The 18573-nt window shown below is 39.3% G+C and overlaps 1 protein-coding gene across 1 annotated transcript in view; it reads left to right on the top strand.

Annotated features, from left to right (window-relative positions):
* The first annotated feature begins 7584 nt into the window (after positions 1–7584).
* Positions 7585–18573, top strand: part of LOC145394794 (uncharacterized) — a 54968-nt gene continuing 43979 nt past the window's right edge. The window contains exon 1 of the mRNA XM_080268580.1: positions 7585–7897. The gene's annotated coding sequence lies outside the window, so the exon portion shown is untranslated. The remainder of the gene's footprint in view (positions 7898–18573) is intronic.

The following is an 18573-nucleotide window of genomic DNA, read 5'->3' as shown; positions in this document are numbered from 1 at the left end:
AAGAGAGCTTAGTAGAAAAACATTTGCAACCCAAATTCAGCTTAAAATGTGCTGCTGTGAGGGAGGCCATGGTACCCATTTTGCATTGTGACTGGCAGGCATTTTGCAGTGGCACAAGTATGTGAGAAACTGCTTGTCTCTTAGAACTAAATGGCCAACATGTCCAGTTTCTTGTACTAAAAATACTCCCATGTATGTGTGTGTGTGTGTGTGTGTGTGTGTGTGTGTGTGTGTGTGCACATGTGACGGTTGCTCCAGCACATTACTGTGTTTGTACATTGGTGCGAGCACACAATATGAGTCTGGATATTTTCCCCTACTAATATTAAGCTGGAGTGGTGAGGTGATGGGTTGCTCAGTTAACTAACCTATTATGGCTGTAAAGGGTGTATCCTCACTGCTGAAATTATGAGCACTACAAACAATTTTTACCATGGTTGAGGGCTGGCAGTTCAGTTTGAGGTATAGCATTAACTACACTCCTTTTACTCTAACTTGGCCGAAAATTACCATCTCTCCGTCTTGAATGCTACGTTACAGCAGTGGTTAATACTAGAATATAGTGCTAGTCACGAAGGCTTGCAATGGAGAGTATGTACAATCACAACATTGTCTTCTGCCATTGAGTGATGTAAAATAAGCTGCCAAAGGATGAAAATCTGGGCCATGTTAAAGCAAAAGACCTATAACAGTAGTAACACAGGATATCTTGATGTTTCTCATCATGTCTGGTGTCACCACATTTGTCAATTGTATTTTCCATGTTACATGATCACTCAGTTTTAGTTTTTATTAGCCATGTTATACCCTTGTCACTCTTGGCCTAAAATTGCCATCCCTCCATCTTGAATAGCGAGCAGCAACATTGGATCAACACTGAAACATGTTGATCATGAAGGCTTGCTATGGAAATGATGTAGAGCCATATTGTTGTCCTGTTCTCCCATTAGCTGTGTGACGTAAGCAGCAAAAGAACATAAATCTGGACCAAGGTAAGGTAAAAGGAATACAGTAGCTAAGTGCTCAAAATCCAGGGAAGTTTTCAGATACAGGAGTTGAATTCAGTACTTCCTTATGTCCTCTGGTTGATATTTGATAGTGAATTTTGCAGTCTGTTCTTCACACTGCAGCCGTCAGCCCTCCAGCCTTGTTATGTAATATTTCATACATACTTTACATTTAGTGATGTGCCTACTGATATCAAACATTAGTTCAGTGATTTGCTGTATTGTAATTTGTGAATGAGGTGCCCAGTATTTTATATTTGCAAATCATAGTACCTGTATGTTACAATAATTGATACAGTATTGCAGGTGTAAAGCATCCCAATATGTATGCAACCTTGTGTAATTTTATACAGAGTGTCCCGGAAGGAAAGGGCATAGCTCTGACAAATGACAGATGAGGCATTTCTAGGTTAAAAATTGCCATATCAACATTTGTCTAAATCTCAGTTGTTATGGAGCTACAGTGATTGATTACCATATGATTGAATTATGAGGCAGATCATTTTTGCCCGTAAGGTCATCAGAAACTACAGGTCCATAACAACTGAAATTTAGGCACGTATTCTCATCAAAGGGAGCTCCCTAACACTTTTTCCTAAATGATTCATTTTGCTTATTACACTTTACTGTCCATCTCTGCATTACATAAATCATTCCAATATCACCATACTTTTCATAGATGATGTGCAAAAGGATACCGAGCAACCATATCCAAATATAAATCACTAAGGAAGAGGTGCCAGGGAGCCTCCTTAACTGATGCAGATACAGGTGTTAGACACATGTTGGTATGGTATTTTTTAAAACTTAGAATTGCATCGTAAATTATTTCCCGAAGTCATGCTCTATCCTCTTGAGACACCTTGTATGTACTGTATATTAAGTTAGCATCAGACCCGAGTTTCCACTATTTATACTGTATCAATTTACCTCCCTAAGTGTACTTGGTTGTAAACATAATCAGTTACTTACTATACTACATTAATGGTTTTGTTATAGGTATATGTAGGTACTAGGCCAGCTTGTGACGGGATGCTTGTGCTGGGATAAGAGTGATGGCTTTGTTTAATCTTTGCCATAAGTCGTCCTAGTCTTATTTCTGGAGCAGTAACAAATTATCACATACTGTATCATACTGTATATGTTTTTTTTAATGCCATGAAGAAGGAACCAAAGACTTGGAGGCTGCCTAGTTGTTCCCCCCAAGATAGGAAAAAAAAAGAGTCAGATTCAAGATCTGTTAGTTGGAGTAAAAATTGGAGCATTCCTGACTGCAACTGCACATATTAACAGATGGGAAGCATTGCAGAAAATAGGTGCCTTTCACACATATTATTTAGCTTGGGGTGTGGAATTGGCAGTTTCTGATGACATTGTAGGGAAGTGAATGCGTGTGTCGCTAGTCTTTTGGGGTATTTCATTGACTGCTCCCTTAGACTAGCCTACAGTACTATCCTCTTTGAATACAGGATTCTACTTACCTCATGCATATCGTGAGAACTTGGGTTGAGATGATGATGATGATGATGAAGATAACAATAGATGATGATAATAACAATAATGATGATGACAATAGATGAAGGTGATAATGGTGATAATAATACCTGATGTGGTTATGATAACAGTAAATGATAATTACTCTTATGTACTGAGCTACAAGCCTCCCGACACTAGCGTGCGAGCATCAGGGAATCGACGACGCTAAGCTGACTTAAGACCTTACGTTAAGCCGAGATTGGACATCTCATGCCCTGTTGTGCTTCTGTCACCTGCTGGGTCATTGTAAACAGCTAATGTTTTTTATGTTTGGCATTACCGGGATATCCCAAGTGTTTTAACTCATTGAATCAGGCTGACGACCTTTTTTATTTGTTATTGCTGCTACCTGGTAATTCAACTTAGGAAAAACCTTATCACATAGAGGGAGTTTATTAATGGTGTATCTAACTCCTCCAGTTTGAGAAATCTGTCCCGAGCTGATTGAAATCGTGAGAAAATGGGAAGAATAAAATTAGACTCCCCTGGGCTCAAAGAATTACAGGTAAACCAGATATACAAAAAGTTAACTGTTTACAGCTCCTCAGCAGGTAGCAGACTACTGTATTAAGGTGGAAGATGTTCAATTTCTGTTTCCCAGAGGGTCAGTAAAGTTGACACATGTTCAAACCACAGCTTCCCAGGGCAACATGAAGCTTCCAGGCAGTGGTGTCACCTGCCTCAACCTCAGGCAACTTCACTACCTGTTATGATGCTGAAATTTTAATGATGCTGAGACACTGCTGAAAGATATGCAAGGTTGTTGATTGATGTGGAAGGGAAGCGCTGTATTATATGATGCCTGAATCCCACGAGGCAGTGGTGCAGTGCTTAGCAAAGGTTGTCTTCATAATTCACTGTCCTGTGGTTGGTGAAGTCAGCCGATGTGTGATTTTTTAAATACACGTATATACAGGAACTTATTGCCAAAACATGTGATCATAGTTTTCAAGTGTTGTTGATGAAAGTGAGTGTCATATCAAAATATGCTTCTAAATAAGTAAGGATTTAGGATGCACTGTGCAGGGTGAGGTAATTAAGCTGATTAATTACTCTATGGAAGCCTTAATGCTGCATATATCCCAATGTGAAACTTGTAATAAAAAGTGTGAATTTCATAAAGTGTTTTGTAATATGATGCCTGATGGCACAATTGGTCAGGGTGTGCTGTGGCCTAAGCATCATAGTTTGAGTCCAAGAGGTAACTAGAGGTTTTTCAGTCATTTAGCTACTACTAGGAGCATGTTCTGGATTAACAATAGCTTAGTCTGGGGCCCTTAGACTCCAGATTTGGCAAAATGGGATTTAACAGTTACCATTTCCATTTTATAATGTAATCCCACATCAGAATACCCTGTCAGCAGCATCAATAATAAGTAACCAGCAATTTAGTGTATGTAATACCATTACAGAATTTGTTCATAATATTGGTCATTGCTATGGTGGTTACAGTCCATTTAAACTAAGGTGATTTCTTGCTAGTGTCGTGTGTATAATCCAGTAATAAGATAGCCATTTGATACTGTCCCAACAGGGTTAGTCCCAATACCTAGTGTTTAGAAGTGAATGTTGCTGACCGTTTCATGTCTACCCCCAAATGAGCTTGTAGGAGGCAACAATATTATTTATTCATTTATTTATTTTATAATACTGTCCAGCCTCATTGCGGGGTGTCTTGATAAATGGAGAGAGGGATGGCACTGGTAATGAATAATTAAGAAAGGATTATCTCAAGTCTGGTGTATATAGATGATGCAGTGCTGCTTGCAAATAGTGGACAAGAGTTAGGTAGACTGGTGCAGAGTTTTGTAGATGTGTATGAGTGCCATGCTTTGAAGGTAAATGGTTGTTGAGAGAGAAGGTGATTCCCAGTGTGATGTGGTGAATGGAGAGAGACTGGAATTGGTGTGAAAGTTATAGTACCTGAGTGCACTGATATAAAAGAGAGGTTAATGTGCAAAAAAACTTAAAAGGAGGGTGGCACAGGAAAGGAAAGTGACTGGTATAGTACTATGAAGACCTTGATAAGGAGAGGTCTGAGTTTTAGTGCCTACCGTGATATATGGTTGTGAGACTGTGTTGTGGCATGAAAATGAAAAGTAAAAATGTAACAGTAGTGGAGATGGGATGTGTGTAGAATGTGTATGGAGTGTAGAGAGTGGGTAGGATAAGGAATAATTTGATCTGTGAAAGATGTAGAGTAAGGAAGTCTGTGGACATCAGAGCTAAAGTGTGTGTGCTTAGATGGTATTGGCATGTGGAGAGAATGGGTATGGATAGGGTGGTGAAAAGGATATATATCTGAGCAAAATGATGGTGGGAGGAGATGTGGTAGATCTGGAAGGTGTTACCCTGGGTACATATTTTACCTGCCAACCCACAAAGAATGGATGGACACCTGGGTTGAGTGATGCCAGCTGCCCACACCAGGATTCGAACCCTGGCATTAACGGCCCGGTAGCTTTGCAGTCAGCAGTGCTAACCACTCAGCCACTATGGCATGGTGGAGCTGACAAGCAACCAACACCACCACCACTAACCACTACTTCTACAACTTCAGCACTGTAACCACTACAACCCCCGTCACTAACCACCACTGCAACAACCATTAGCAATACCACCACTACTGTCATCACCACCAACACTACAGCCACCATCACCCCCACCACCTCTGCTGTCATCATCACTACCAACAAATGCAAATGGTCTTCATCTGTCATACTGTAATACACTGCAGCCTGCTGCCTTTGCGTGACAGACAGACAGATTAACTTTTACTTATTTATCGTAGAGGTTTGGCTATATGGAAGGGATGGAAAATGAGACTGGCATGGAGGGTGTGAGTGAGGTGGAGGAGGGAGGGGGATATGGAGACCTGAGATGAGGTGAAGGGATTGGGTGGAGACGTATGTGAGGTGGAGGGGGAAAGGGAAAACCGAGAATGAGAGGGAGGGATGGGGTCGAGTATGTGAAATAGAGGGGTGTGAGTTGGAGAAAGGGCACACAGATGGCATAGGACGGGTTAAGTGGATTAAGACGTCTGATACTTTCCCGGTCGCAGCTAAGATCTCCTCTGACGGGAATGGAGAGAGCAGCAGAGAATAACATGACCAACTCAGGCTGTCTGTGGCCGGAACTCCTATAGGCCTATTCCTTGAGCAAAGAAGTTCCCTCCAATATATTTATAGGATTTCCCCACACTTGTATCTTACCACTGTCACAAGTCGCAATGTTTATCTGCCCTTCATTTTATTTTTTCTGTTCATTCTCCCCCCTTTCCATTGTTTATGTTCTATTTATCCTCCCCTCTCCATTTTTCCACTTCTCCCATTTACTCTCCCCTCCTACCCCCCATAAAGTCTTCTATTAACCTTCCCCTCACCTTCCTCGACCCTTCGCTTACCGACTTTCCCTTTCTCTCACTTGCTCGCCTATTCATATTCCTGAATCCCTATATAGTTTCAAACTCCCTTCTCTCATTTTCGTTCGTGTTCCTTTCTTTTTTCAAATTCCTTTCCCTAACTTTAACGTTCATTCGTATTCCTCCCTTCTCCGTTTTTCAATTTCCTTTCTCCCTTCAGCCACCATCCCTCTTACCCACCCTCCCAGGCGTGAATCCCCCATTCCTTTGGTGCAACGCCCCCTCTTTTTCCCTGCTGCCTCTCCCTCCCCACCTTTTACCCCTCATCCCCGCCCCCTCTCTCTCTTTCCCTGTCAGGCTTTCGGTCAAACCTTTTTTCTCTATCTGCATCACTTTCAGGCAGTATAGGATGCTTCGTAGCTCATCTTTCTTAGAGATTTGTTTTTCATATTATACCATAGCTTTCTCTTCACTGTTATTTCCGTAGTTTAGCATCGATATAGCTTTCCTCATGAACGTACAGGAGGATAAAAGTGTTTTATACAAAATAAATCGCCAAGGAAGAGATACGGTCTCCTTTATTAACTAGAACAAGACTGCCCACAGGCCTCCTTTTATTATCCCCTCTCTCTCTCTCTCTCTCTCTCTCTCGTGCTCCTCTGCTATCTCACGCCATCAGATCCTCTTCCATCTTTTCATATTCCTGTGTTAGTTCTCCACAATTTTCTTCGCCAATCAGACTTCGAATCGCTTGTCGGAAATCATGAAGTGAAGAGTAGGGATCGGACACATATAGTAGATCTCTTGTTATCACTTATTCCGTAATGGTCGATGTTATATGAATGGTAATGATAAGAGGGGTACATACTGTAGTATTAGGACACAAGGCTGTCCACACGAGGGACGATAACTTACACGCAACTGGCAAGAAAATTGGAGTATGATAATTTTTTAGTAATACATTGACAAGATTGTTCAGTATAATCAGTCTAACACACCCACTGCTTTGAAGTAACACACGTATGTGTTTGTCACATAAAAATATATTCTGGATTACGGCATCGCTCTAAAAATCGATAAAGTGCGTAAATATTTAGGCCAGTCTTTCAGCGCAGACTGAACGTTAACTCCATATATGCTTTGTTATTTGAGGTAGTTCTTATAATGAAATAAACTCTACAGTGTAAAGAACATACTGAATATTATTGCTTGATAGATTTCTTTACTTGAGGCATAATCTCATATCTGTGAATGTCAGGACACCCGTAAGAACATATGTTAGTATTTGTTTTGCTGATTGGATATTTTATATCCTGGCCGTCATGAAGATGCGTGTATTTTCTCAATTTATGTGAAAGAATGATAAGTACCGACAATCATACCATATGAAAGGGATAAGGATCATATATGAAACGTTTTGAAGATACGTCTGTTTCCGACACCTAAAATAAATATCCACTGATCGTTATTAAACCTTGCATATATAGAAAGGGCTGTTTAAAGTTTTCATTTTCTATGAAATGAAAGAAATAGTACAATATATATTATTCCTTCTAAATGTATTGATTTAAAAGAAAAGTAACAAAGGAAAGGGACGGGGCCAAGGCGCATGCGTGGCCCGTGCGTGTGACCCCCGCAGTTTGAATATCCAAGATGGCCGCGCTGTAGAGGCAACTTTTACAGCTCATTTGTGTAAATTCGTTTCTAAATTGTAAACAAATACTTGTTAGGCATTGAGATTTTAGCCAGTAATTCCGATTAATAGTATCCTTTAGTACGGAAGATCTGAGACCTGTGCAATAAGAGAAAGTGGCCCAAAACGAATGATATTGTGTTGATGTGGACGGGACAGTTCATGTTTACATTCGTTTTTGAGCCAAATTCTTGTGAGTTGTGAGTGATATGTGAGGCAAGGCGGCTCCCAGTGCTCAGCAGTCCAGGATATATCTCTTCCCGGGTGCAGCAGGACCAAATTGTCTCTGTCTGAAGAAAGGTAAGTATGAAAATAGCATTTATTTACCATGGTGAGAAGAAAAGAAGGCGTGTGCTCCAATGTCTGGGAAAAAAGTGACGTTTTTATAACGTGGTCCATATGTATGGTTAATATACCCTCTCTCTCCTCAGTTATAACCCATGAGTCATGAATATTGTCACCAGTTTGGATATTAACGTTATAACTTCAAATGTACCAATACTTTAGATCCCGAAAGTTACCATTAGAATGTTGACTGGCATTTTGGTTCATGTGTTGGTGTTTGGGGTAATGTGGTTGGGTGTATGAAGCACCCTGGGTGAGGGAGTATATGAGGGAGGGAGGCATGGGGTGATGTAAGGGTGGTGGTGGTGGTGGTGGTGGGTGGTGACAAAAAGGAGATGGCTGTTTCATTATGGATACCCTGGCTGGATATTTGATGAGGTGTTTGGGGGAATGGTTATGAGAAGGTTCGGTATGTTCACAGTTTCGGACAGTCCCGCTTCTTGGTTTAGTGTTTTGGTTAGTTACATTAGGATTGTTGGATTAGTATAGGTAGATTAGGCTAGTTAGCTTAGGTTTGTTGGAAAAAAAAAAAATAACTCCGCAACTACAGATTTTCCAGGGATTGAACACGATTGCCACAGTATCTGATTCGTGTATTTTCTGAAATTTCCGTTTTGGTGATTTTGATAATTTTTTTTGCATATTTACAAAGAGCTGTGGAATGTCAGTATGGAAGATTCGGTATAGCAGAATATTTTAAGGTTTTATTTGCAGATCTACAACATGAGTAAACTTTTCATCATACAGTATTTTGCTAGTTATTCACCACATTCCGTCAAGAGTGAACTGGTGGAGTAGTGTTTTATTTATTTTTTTTTTGTCACCATGGTATATTCAGTATCAATAATATTCAAAGTGCATGAAGCCCATCAGAAAAAATGGAAATAAAAATAAAAGTGAGGGGTTCAATTAAAGTACCAGTAAAAATAAAATTGCAGCCTTCCTTTGTATTCTGAAAAGTATCTTGGTACAGGGCTAGTGCCACCCCCAGTTTTAATACGTTTAGCATGATAAAATTCCAGCAGCCTGAAACGATGAAGATGGGGAATTTGTTCTGGCTGCTGCTTGTGATTTTATTCAGCATAAAACTGGCATCGCGTCTTTAACCCCGTCACGACTGTGGGTATCTCCTTTGTTGAAGAAAATTGCTCACGTTATGCCACTCAGGGATGAGTGAGGCTGGTCGCTGTCATCTTAAATGTCAGGACCAACTTGCCTAGCTCTGGGCTTCTATGTTCCTCATGGGGCAATGTAGGATTGGATGGGGGAATGGATGGATGAATTCTGGCAGTAACCAAGATGGAGCAGTCACTTCTGGTCATACGAGATTTTTATATACTTTTTGCCATGAGTTATATCATTCAGCATTGGTATACAGGTTTAATTTTTTGTGACCTCGAGTAATGGATTGAATATGGAAGCTGCCAAAGATCAAGCAGTGTGAAGTGCAGTTAGGTGACCAAGGCAGATGCACACAAACCTGATGGAGCCCTGATAAACAATACGATATGAAGTTACCCCTGTACTTTTATATACCGTAGTTTTGGTTTGGTGGTTTGTGATTTGATTTGTATTGATTTTTGTCAAGAATGCTGTTGTTGATGTACCGTACTGCTGTGTCTTATTGCAAGTATGGTAATTGCAAATTTGTCCTGTAACCTTAACAAAACCTAGCTAAGCTAATGTGATGGTTAATGTTTCCAAATCTTAGCTTTTGAAGCATGAATGGGTAGTGGGTCCTCTGTAATGTCTGGATCTCATTAACTGTCTGGAAGACTTCAGGAATGTGAATATATTTGACCTTTCAGTGGTGGGCCTGATTATTTATTCATATTTTTGTTCATACAATTTTCTAACAATTTTGCTTTAGCAAGGCTATAGGAAAGCTATCTGAATTGATGAGATCTAAATAAATAAATATGATTAAAGCTGTCATATTATGTGGTGTAATGACCAACTTGCAAAATAACTAAGAAACCCATATGGTACAGTTCTAGTAGGGCTTTAGAACTTGGGAGACTTTTTTTTTTTTATTATTATTATTATTTTTACTAGAAGCATTTGTTAGGTATTAAGTGACATTAGAAAATTACTAGCACAACCTAACCCAGTGTAACAGCAGGTGCTCATAGTCAGATGCTGTTTTGGATAATTTTGTTAGCATTTAACCCGTTCATGGTGGAGCCATGTGTGAAATCTTGTGCAACCCAGTCTCTGTTATCATTGGGTGAGCCTTTTATGTAGAAAAATTGCTTTTGGCTTTACTGTACATATTGCTGAAATGTGCTGTGTTATGCATATAGATACTCTAAGATGATATCCAAATGAAAAGGGGTTTATACAGTTTTTGGTAACATATCCAAATGAACAGGGGTTTATACAGTTTTTGGTAACATATCCAAATGAACAGGGGTATATACAGTTTTTGGTAAGATATCCAAATGAACAGGGGTTTATACAGTTTTTGGTAACATACTGGTATCCAAATGAACAGGAGTTTATACAGTTTTTGATAACACTGTGGTTGGAACGCATTGTGGTGATTGTTGCCATTGGCAGCTAGGGAGTTAAGAAATGTTCACAGGAACTACTGTATAGTATTACTGTACTAGTGTCAGATCAGCTGTTCTTGATAGAGTTTATTGAAAAATGGCAAAACAGTTTGGGCATCCTTTTCAGTGTTTGTTGGTGTAGGAACATTGTGATAAAAGTAAAGTACAGCAATACCTGGTTTATATCCTGAGCATACACTATTAAGATACTGATATCCAAATTCATAATTTTTATTATGGGATTTATGGTAGCCATCACATAGATGGCTGAAGCAGGTGTTTTGGGTCCATTGTATACGTTTTATTACCAGCCGAGAAAAGTAATGAATGTTTACATGAAGTGTTTTTTTAAATGAGATTCTCAGGTTCCTCCTTTGGCTTGGTTTTGTAGCCTGGGTCTTGGCATAGGCCTATGCTGCTGTACTGACACTTAACCCCTTACTGCCAGGTTGTGTACAGTGACTTGTTGGCCATTTACTTGTGTGTGCTGGGTCACATGACGTACTTTTCATATTTATTGTACTTGTGTGTGCTGGGTCATATACCGGTACTTTTCACATTTACTTGTGTGTGCTGGGTCACGTACTTTTTACCATGGCACTTGTTTGGCAGTATTAAAGTACGGTAGCTAAATCTGATTCCTGTGCATCAGTGGGGACTTATTCCTTGTTCTTAATACTGTAATTTTGTCACCCTTAGATTGTGTAGTATCGCTGAGCATGCTTGAATTTAGCACCAAGCCTGTATCACCTCATGTCCTCAGCAGGCATCCAGTAACCCTTTGATAATTTGGCATTTCTGCTACGCTTGAATGAAGTACCGTTACTCTGCCTGTATTACCCTGTGCCGCCACCAGTTGTCAAGCCTGTGTGTTACTGTGTGAAGATCAGAACATGAGTACCGGTATTATTACAGTTTGTGTTATACTTGACCATTTGGTGAAATTAGGTACTGGTTTTGGTAATCTTGCTGTAAACTCTGGCAAACAGTGCTCACTTCACTGGTTTGTTATTACCATTATCTCTATGCCCTCATAATAATGAACTGGAAGGTTATGATGTAACTGCCATGTAATACATAGTGCTTACTATGTTCATTTGCATCAGTGGCCTAATTGATTTTTATGAGTATTTATTTATTTTTTATAAATATCCTTGTGTATGGCGCACAGTTAGTTTGCACATTCCCAGTAATAAGGGTGTAAATTTGTTGTACAGTACACTTGTTTGCTGAAAAAAGATGATGCTGGTTTCATTGTTGGCCATAGTTAGATCAAGAATTGAAAGCATAGAGTAGATTCGTACTTTATAAAAAGGCAGCACTTGTTTTAAAGGATGAGTTGTACTAAAGTGTCACACCAGTTCTTCTTGGATCCAAGTTTAGACTTTTTATTAATGCAAATTGTTTTTAAAGACGATACACGGTATCTAGCCTTCTCAAGCACTCCTTTGCAGTTGATAGGTACCGTATTGTAGTTTGGAGTCCTTCAGTATGATACCTGTAGTACATGGTTTAGAATACTGTAATCATACACTCCTGTAGTAAATTGTTGATGGCTAGATGTAAGGCTGGTGTTTACTGTGGGTGGAGTGGTTGGTGTGGTGGATAAGAACTGAGGCTGACAGTATTAAGTGGAATTCCAGAGTGACCTGTCACCTCCACTCCTTGGCAACTCCGTAATCATACATTCCCGTAGTAAATTGTTGATGGCTAGATGGAAGGCTGGTGTTTACTGTGGGTGGGGTAGTTGTTGTGGTGGACAAGAACTGAGGCTGACAGTATTAAGTGGAATTCCAGAGTGACCTGTCACCTCCACTCCTTGACAGCTCTGTGGGGAAGACTTGGCTCTTAAGAGTAGCTATACTGTATACTGTGTATATATTTAGCCATTATTGAATTTGGGGTAGTCGTATTTGTTTTTCCTTAAATGTTGATGATAATAGCTTAGGTGTACCTCAGCATCCAACTTGCACTCATCAAGAATATCTACCTTTTATAGGATATTGAAAGGAAAGCAAGTGTAGTTTGATGACCATGCTTGTTAAAATTACAAATACTGTACAGGACCATAACAGAATGCAGTGCATGATAACTTATGAAGTTGCTTGTAGAACAAGTGGGAAAGCATTGGGTGTTGGTTTATCTCAGTTGTACCAGTCTGATTAATGCAGGATGACACAGTACAGTACTAAAGTGTTTTTTATGCATGGCAGACAGTATAAATTACTGTATAGTGGTCTGATCTGACTACCCAGAAGAATATGTTGGTCGGTTTGGTTGTTGGTTTATGTCACTGATAGTGGACAGTATAGCCCTGTGCTTATGTTGAGTAGGCTTATTACATTATGCTAGGTAACAGGAGGTGGTAGGTGGGGGCGCTTACCATCCACTCACTCGATGTAGTGCTGCTCTCGGGTGATTGCCCTTTCCTCTCATCTTTCCTTGTTTTCCTCCTTCCTCTTCTGTCTGTTTTTTCTTTCATTCTTTCCTCTTCTTTCTGTGTACAGGTGACTCTACATTGAGTGACAGGGCAAATGATTTCCTGTAGGCTACACCAGGAAACCATTTACTGTACTTTGCTGGGTGGTAACCATACATATAACCAATTTATGGCGCCTGGTGGTTTAGTGGGTAATTAGGGCGCTCCAGTCGGATTGGGCCTGTGTAGGTTTATCTCCAAGGAAGGGGTGGTAGGGGTTTATTGCTCACTTAATGCCACTCAGGGATGAGTGAGACTGGTCACTCATCTTAAATGATTTGTCAGGACCAAATTGCCTAGTTCCAGGCTCTTACTCTCCTCATGGGGCAACACAGGATTTATGTAGCTCTGACAGCGAATTAGGATGCATATTACGGGACTTTTTCATTACACTGTATTATACGTATGGGTTATTACTGTATAACTACCTATCATCGTATGACATTTAGAAATACTTTGTGTTGTTAAGCTCTTGAAATATGAGCTACTTCTAGCTATATACTGCTGTACCATGTATATAATATTAAGTTTACACATATCTTGCTGAGTACATGTGTTTTTTTTGCGCACACACCGAAATACAGTAGTAGGATGTTTACAGGTGAACAGGTGGCCAGTGCCAGGGTGAATACACTAGTGGCAGTTTGGAGGCATCAGCAGTTTCTTATTAACTAATTGGACATTCCAGGCAGAGAGTATGTAGGTAGTAGTGTAGGGTTTATGAGGATGAATACTGGGTACATTGTTGGATTATGCTGCAGTATTTGGTTGAAGCAGTTGAGAATGTTTTATGTTAGTAGTTACATGCGCTGGTACCAATACAGTACCTGTTCCATGCTACATATGAACTAATTTCAGTTTAGTGCATCTACAATTATTCACTGCCATGAACATGAGCTTTGGATATCTTAATGAGACATTTAAACTAGTGATACAGTTCATTCTTGCACTACAGATATAACTTTTATAGTAGTAGCTCTTGAAGGTTTTGTATGAGACCTAGTGTTGTAATGAAATTAAGTTTTAAATGGTAGCATATTTAATGTAAAGTATTGGTAGTCCTGTCATGTATGCTCAGGTCGTGCACAATTTTGTTATAAAGCTCTGCCAGTATAGACACTAAAGATTTGGAGCGGTCAGGTTGTAGCCAATGGGACACATGGAAGATGTCTTCGTGTCACTGTAAATGGGACCAGTGACGAAGATATATAATTACTGTAGTTGTGTTGGTAGGTGATTTATAACAGTACTGCTGTAATGTGTTTCTCTAATTTTGACTTAGGCCTACACGGGTACTTCTTTGCAGTGATAGTTGTTATTTCCGTACTGTAGCTACCAGTTGTTACTGCACTGAAAGGATTGAAAACTGGGAAGTGGAATGATGTGAGATTTGTGGTATACCGGTTACTGCTTAGTACTGTGCCATTATCTAGATTCAGTATGTATTATCAAGGGTTTGATTACAATATTGAGATGGCTTATCAGGCATCATGCTCTTTTTATGGTAGCTACTGACTCTGTATTCTTGAAATGACTGTGAATGGCTGATGGCTTTTGTATTTTATTGTTCCTTTATCAGGGAATTTTATTTATCTTAGAAAATATAAGCTGGTATTTGCCGTGTATTTATAGTTTACTGTATAAGATGCAGCAGTGTCCAGATTCCCCCCTCCCCCCTAATTCATGAGCTACTGTCTAGTGGTAGCTGTAATAGGAATTCAGTGTTATGAAGCCATTTGAACAGCTTTTTATAGACAGACAAACTTTTTGTTCCTATTAATGAAACAGAAAGACAATACTGGTATACAGTATTCTTGTATATGTCAGAGGATGATATCAGTTGCAGGCTGTGGATGAGCACAGCACACAGGTCCGTGTGTTTTTGCATTGTATTGTCAGTTATGTAGTCCGTTAACGTTATCTTGATGTGATGATACTGTACTTCAGTGTACAGGATGATTTCCTGAACTCCATTGAGGTTTGTCGGTTCATATATACTCGTCTCCTTCCAGTATTTCTTCCTTCCATTTTAGCAGTGTACCCTGCTACTTTCAGTTTCCCAGAACCCGTATAGTATTCTTCTTTATACATACAGTATACAACTCCATTGAGGTTTGTCGGTTCATCTTTACTCTTGTCTCCTTCCAGTATTTCTTCCTTCCTTTTTAGCAGTGTACCTTACTACCTTCAGTTTCCCAGAACCTGTATAGTATTCTTCTTTATACATATGCAGCCACTTTTATGTTTCCAGACATGCGTTGAAATTACCTATGGACCTTCCTTTTTAGCTTTTCAATTTTTACTGCCTTTCCTTGTTCATTTCATCATCCCCCACTGTGGGTAACCCCTTCATTTTGATCACCTTTTAAAAAATAGTTAGCTACTGTATACATTACAGTACCTGTTTCCCTTTCCAGGCAGTTTTATTTTGATCAGGACACTTTTCAGACCATAGAAGTTATAGATGTCACCTTTGTTATCGGTAACTGCTTCACAACATGCGAGCTTCACTAAAGATAAAGAAGAGTTTCTGGAGATTCCCTGATTTAAGCAATAAAGAACAGTACGGTACCAGATTAGTAGTATGTATTGTTGTAGTCTCAGGTTCTTCAGAATCTTGAACCCAGTGGACTGCAGGCTAACGTTGCCCACCTGCACTCCACTAGCTTCCTAAATGACTGGAGTTGCCCCTAATATAAGAGGGTTAATGATGGTAGTAATAATCTTGAACACTAATGACTTACTAAGCCGGAGAAAATTGTCAGGTATAAGCAGGTGTGCTGTAAATTACTACAGTTCCGATCATTAGAGGGTTAACGAGGACTGCCCACACCAACCTTGCTACCATAACTATTCCTTCTTTTAGAATTCAAAGCAATTCTGTGGCTTTAGCAGTTGATTAGATTAATAGAGTTGTTCCTGTCATGAGAGACTTAAGGAGGACTTCCCACAAATTGATGCCATAGTTCTTCCCTGCTCCATACTGCTCATTTCCATTTTTGCACTCCTCCTTATCCAGGAAAGTCTAGGTTGAGCTGGGTTTGTTTTCTTACTCTCATGTTAGGTTAAGTTTGTTCGTCAGTGAGGTTATTCTGTTGAGTTAGGATAGGATAGGTTAGGGTAGAAAAAGAAAAAAATGGAAGGATGGTCATCCTGGTTAGGTTAATCAGTTAGGTTAGCTTAGGCTAGCATGAGTTAGGTTTGAGTTTGTTTCGTTTTTGAAGGCTCCAACGTGCTTCCATGCGTTGGTCTTGGTCACCTGATGGCAGTGAAAAAAAAAAAAAGAAAAAAGAAAATGGAATAAGGCTCATTTTCAGTAATTTGAACTTAAGGTGTAGTTTAAAAATGTTTTATATATATTTATATATATATATATATATATATAATGTATATATATATATATATATATATATATATATATATAATGTATACAGTATATACTGGGTATTATATATGTACATACAGTATATATATATATACTGTATATATATATATATATATATATACACAGTATATATATATATACGGTATATATATAATACGGAAATCTGCCTTCAGACTACACGCTGAGCTGCTGGACGAAACATTGATGCTGTGGGATATTTTTTCTTTTGACCTCAACCCCCTACCACCCTGTATGGAGTCCTGCTTCCCCCACATAATTGTCGCACCATAAAATCATAACATCAGCAAAAATAGCACTCCAGCCAGCTATTCCCTGCCAGACAGCCCATTGTTGCCTTCTGTGCAGTTTTGTTGGCTAATTTTTTGGCTGCTGGGCATTATGTTTGTCATGGTTTTTCCTTACGATGTTACAGATATGTCAGTTTGTAGTACTAATGAAAGATGACTTCTGAGTACTTCAGTTTGCTATAATAATGTAAAAGTGACATTGTGGAGATGATGGTGCATGAGAGACTGACTGTGTTAGATTGTGTGTGAGTGAGGTATTGGAGAGGGGGAGAAGAGGATGAGATGAAGGGATGAAGTGAAGAGATATATGAGAGAGGAGAGTATGACATTGAGTGAGGGCAGCATACCGTACTGGCATAGGACAAGGGGGCATGGAGGCAAATTGTTTGTGGCTGAAGGCTTCTGGTTGTAGATGGATAGATAGATAGTAGATAGACTTTTAACCCTGACAGCATAATTTGAAGGTGTGGAGTTTAGTATATGTGGCTGAGGATGGAGGTGAGTGGATGAATGGGTGATGACTGTGAATTTGAGAGTAGATGTGGGTAATGGTAGGTGTAGATTTGAGTGTAGGCTGTTGGTCAATTCTGAATGTGTCATGGTGGAGGAAATGAGTCACTGGTTTATATGACTGTGTAGTAATCGTTTCCTAAAGTATAGCATTTATTGTCGTTATTGATTATTTTTTCTGCATTTTTAGTACTGTATCTTTGTCGTAAGTGCTGTGATACTCTTTGTGATAAAATTGATTTGACCTTACATGGACACAATAAAAGATCAGTAGCTATTGTTCTTGTACGGTACCTTAACTTGGCCCAGATTTTTGTTCTTTTTCAGTTTATTTTGCATAGTTCACTGGTAGAATATGACAATGCTGTGACACCACATCCTCCCCATAGAACTTCTTCATGACTAGCATTGTCATTTAGCATTAATCTGTTATAACATGGGATTTGTAATGGAGAGATGGCAGGTTTAGGCCAAGTTAGAGTAAAAAGATTGTAGTACGGTACCATAGTTACCACTGTAGTGGGATGGGGACTCTTGGTTCTGATGTCCTATTGTTTTTAAACCAATTAACACTGAGTAGGGTAATTATAACTGGAAATTAGCTTCAAGGTGTGTATATATTGGATTGCATGATTTAGCTGTGCACAACATTTAGGACAGGTACTGGTACTGTTGTGCTTATTAGATGGAGCCAGGTTTCCAATTACATGAGTGTTGTGTAAATGGTTGTGTAGCCCATTTCAGTAGACATGCAGTTTGATATAGTCTGTCTCTTTAGTGTTTTCTCTTTCTTTGTTTTGAATCCTACCCCACTGTGGCATAATTCTGATGGGGACAAGTGTTGGGGTAATGTATTGTAAAATAACTGCAGTGTGCATTCTGTATATGGTTTGAATGGATTACCAGGTCAGGGTTGAAGTGAACTGTGCATTACTGGTATCAGTATTGTTCCATACATCTGTTGTACCTGTCCCTTTATTGTTTAAGTTTTGCTTATGAAGTACCGGTACCAGTAGGATTGATGCTGGTATAATACTGTACTATTGTATAGCTACACTTTTGTAGTGTTTTCAGTATGGATACCGTTACTTTTTGTACTGGGATCTGTCCCAGTGGTATTAGATAATGGTAGATTTCTCATTGAGGTTAAGCTACAGCTGTGTAAGACAGGAAACTTTAATCAAATATATGATCCTTGGGGCTACATTATATACTGTTCCATATACACTGTATATTGTGAAAGAGGAATGCAGCTTTGGAGTGATTAGGTAGCCTGTCTTAGAATCCAGACACTAATGATGGTGGAGGCATTGTAGTTGTAGCACTAACCCTTGAATGGAGTTCATAATACCTGTAACTGTTTAACAACAGATACACCAGTACTGATATTTCATCTT

The sequence above is a fragment of the Coenobita brevimanus genome, chromosome 28 (genome assembly GCF_032717465.1).
Source record: "Coenobita brevimanus isolate Jiangsu-jjx chromosome 28, ASM3271746v2, whole genome shotgun sequence".
Classification (NCBI taxonomy): domain Eukaryota; kingdom Metazoa; phylum Arthropoda; class Malacostraca; order Decapoda; family Coenobitidae; genus Coenobita; species Coenobita brevimanus.
Note: the sequence above shows the minus strand (reverse complement) of the source record. Positions and strands in the feature narration are given on the sequence as shown.